Below are 4,050 nucleotides of genomic sequence, written 5' to 3' on the forward strand. Positions count from 1 at the left end.
GGATGTGGCTCGGTGGTTAAGCATCCTGGGTTTAATCGCTGGTACCAAAAAATAAAATAAAATAAGAAAGAAGCCACAGCTAAAATGGGAGAAAGCTCCCATTTCCCCTGATCTCTTTTTCTCATTAGAATAGGGTCAGGTGCATGCCTTCTTTGTTGAGGAATCTTTGAATGAAAGACACCTGAAGCTTCATGGTGGGTGACTAGGAATAGAAAGGACTGTGTAGAAGTCAAAGTCCCCACTTGCCACAAGGAAGCCTTGGCCAGGGGATCTGAGGAAGGTAAGTCTTTGTAACAGCACACAATGTTAAGCTTGAAAAATCACATTCAGTTTTTCATCAGGAGGCTCAAATGTTTTGGGGTGGTGGGATTTGTTGGGGTGATGGGATGAGGCAAGAGGATGCTTAAGCCTGGTCCTCCAGCCAATCTGGATAAAGCCTCAGGCAAATGTAGGGAAGGGCCAAAGAGTCATTGTGAGTAGTAATCCCCATAGGGTCAGCCAGACAAGTAAGCAGGTACTGGGGGGGGGGGGTCAATTGCCAAAGGGCTTCTGCTGTCAGTGGGACCTGGGACCAGCCACTGAGTGTTTCTCTGGGTGTGGTGTGGGCTCCCCTAGCGACTCTCCAGGTGCCACGCTCAGTTCTCATCTATTAAAGTTGAACCAGGACATTTAAAAACATTTTTAACATGTTCCCAGTGACTTTTACTGCATACCACAATTGGAGGACCACTAAACAAAGAGTTTAAAAGGAGATGAAGTGTAGGTCAGAAGCAGCAGCCAGAGAGAGCTGGCACCGGCTTATTCAGAGCTGGCAATGGTAAGACCCTCTTTTTTCCAGGTGAAAATGACCCACCTATGGATAGATTAGCCTGGAAAGACACAAAGAAAAAATTGAAAATGGCTAAAAAAAAAAAAAAAGACTGAATAACAAAAGCCAGTGTGGCCCTTATTAATGAAATCTGTGTTAGTGCCATCCTAAGCATCAGGACTCATTTTAGCCATCTTTTTTATTTTGTCATTTTTTACTCATGGTAGAAAAATCAATCTTGATTGACATGGGAACCAGTTTTGTTGTTTCAATCTGTGCTTGATTGTGGCAGGTGGATTAGAACTCTTTAGCTTGACTTGATCTATCTGGTTCAGTCTTGTAAGGATATTTCAGATTTCACTGAAGTAGCGTTGGTGCTTTACTCTGGGAAAGGCAGATGGCTGCAGTTGTCCTCTGAGACAGAGTTCTTTGTTTCAATGGTATAGTGATTGTGGCCATTGGTAATGATTCAGTGACTTAATTAATAAATACAAATCCTAATGATTTGCAAATCCAAATCCTAGTGGCTATTTGAGGAAAAAAAAGGTCTTCCTACTGGGAAGAATCATATACCTAAGAAATTCACATCTCTTCTTCTTATCTTAGTAATATACTAGAGCTTTTATTAGTATTTGGTGGGTTTTATCTACCATCCACACTGGCCATAATAAAAAATTCCTGGAGAGTATGAACAATTTTCTAAAGGCCTTTAGGGCCTTTAAAAGTCCAAGAGCTTAATTTGAGAAACACACATGAGTTTTCTACCGATAAAATGAGGCGACCAGATCATGTGATACCAAGGGGTTCATTTTAATAAAGAGAAGTTTCTCATACCTAAGACAGAGTGGGGAACCACTTTTAGCAGTCCTATGAATCTGATATTCTGAGAGGTATCCTCCTGAATTACATACAATTCCTGACCAAAAAAATACATTTTAAAACATGGATGAGTTTGCGAGAAAGTAAAGGAGATACCCAAGAGCCAAAGGAAAAGCTGTGAGCTGGAATCAGGGCCGAGGGGAATATAGAAGGCTGACTTACCCTGGGGCAGATGCTGGTACCTAATCCAAAGCTCAGGGGTTTGTAATCGCTAAGGAAATGGTAGAGTATACTTTGTGCATATGTAAGACAAGTAAATGAAGCTCAGCCTTCATATAAAGTGAAGCCCCCCCACCACAAAAGGAATATGATCTCAATGAAATAATGTGTAAGGAAAACAGAATCCGAGAAAGCAGCTGAAGGCAAGTAGCAGGAAATTATCTCTCTGTGCTATAACATTGGCTGAAAATCACCAACAATCATAAAAAGACAATATTTTTCCCCTTGGCATTTTTAACTTTACTCATATTTCTGTGATTTGGGAGTTTGAATTTATACTATACTTTGAGTCAGAAAAATCCCAAACTGAGAAAATAAAGTAGTCCCAGGTTAGTAGCACTTCCTGGTGCTTGGTGTAAACAAATGCAACTCTTGGGGAAAGCACTTCTTCTTTAAGCCCCCGGGATTCTTGCATATTAGATTTAAGCAAAGATAGATTCCCAGTGAGAAATTCCCAAATACAATAAAAATGAACCATGAGGTCTGGACTACAACAAATGATAGATTTCCATCCTATGGAATTCAGATCATGGAATATTCCAAAACTAAATATAAAACAGCTATTCAAACAAATGAAAGTTAAAGTAAACAGTTCCAGAAGTAAAACTAATAAAATAGTAGCAAACAGGATCTAACACCACATTAAGAAGATAATAAATCATGAGCAAGTGAGATTTATTCCAAGAATGCAGGGTCAACATAATTTTAGGAAATATATTATTATCACATACTATATTAGTAGTTGGAGGTGAGTATACAATTTTTAAAGAGCTTTATTGAGATATAATTAGTCTAGATATGCAATAGCTCATATTTGAAATGGACAAGATAATGAGTTTTGACACATGTATACCTCCTGAAACCAGCACCAGAGTCAAGATAATGAACATACTCATCACCTCCAGAAGTTACCTCATGCTACTTTATAATTCACCCCTCCTTCATCTCCTTGTAGACTCCTTCTCACTCTTGTGCAACCACTGATATGCTTTCAGTCACCATAGATTGGTTTGCATTTTCTAAAATTTGCAAATTTTTGTTTGAAGAGTGGAATCAAGAAAGTAGATTAGAATGGTGCTGAGACTATATCCCCATAGTCAGCTGCATCTGCTATTTCAGGAAGGACTGAGAAGGATGAGGACAGTAGCTGAGGATCAGGAGGAGGAATCAGAGTTGTCATGGGGGAAACATAAAGTAGGAAAGGAGATAGAAAAGGAAAGGAGGACTGATAATGGAAAGAGAAAATGAATGACTTTCAGACTGAGAGAGAGTTCTCATCCAAGGTCATTCTGCCATCTCAATGCTTATAACACACTCCCTTCTAACCCAGTCTGGAACCAATTCTCAAGCAGGCTGTCACAGAGGCAAATTGGAACAGCTGCTGGGGGAATGTGGCAGCAGAAGGAAAATTTACTTTCTTATGGGCATCTTTGGTGTTCCTGGAAAAAAACAAATTATGTGATTAAAGAATTATTTTGAATAGTGGCCCTTCTACTGCCTTGGAAGCTATTTTATTTATACACAAAATTCTTGCTTAGTAACCAGGGAAATATATTTTTAAAAAACGATTATAATTCCAACATAGCTAAGATCCCACCCTAATGATAATCTCTAATACATATAAACAGGAATTATGTTTATATGTACCAGCAATAGCCACCAAAATGAATTCGGCTTGCCATGTGCTGAATGCTTTCCAAATGTTAATTCATTTAATTCTCACAGTAATCTTATGAAGCAGTCATATCATTATTCCCATTTTATAGAATGACCTGTTTGCATTTTTTGCTGGGCTAACAGCATATTTATTGGATTAACAGCCTTTTTTTAAAGTCATATTATGAGTATGTTAGTAGTATTCAGAAAAATTTTAAGTCAACTCAACTAATGATACAATAGGCATATTAATCATTGTGATAACAGTCATGTTTATTCTTTGAATTTCATTAACTAGAGTTTTAGAGGCTCACAAACTGACAAGAGGATCTAAAACAGAATGTATCTGTGATCCCACGGAAATGCCTTCTTGGCTAAAAATGTTTATTAGTCATCTGACTTGGGCCCTGATAGATGGAAAGCGTAGAGAATTGATTTTTTTTTATCTTCCATCAGTATTTCAACACCAGATTTCATTTTAGACTAAT

The sequence above is a fragment of the Urocitellus parryii genome, chromosome 3 (assembly GCF_045843805.1).
Source record: "Urocitellus parryii isolate mUroPar1 chromosome 3, mUroPar1.hap1, whole genome shotgun sequence".
NCBI lineage: Eukaryota > Metazoa > Chordata > Mammalia > Rodentia > Sciuridae > Urocitellus > Urocitellus parryii.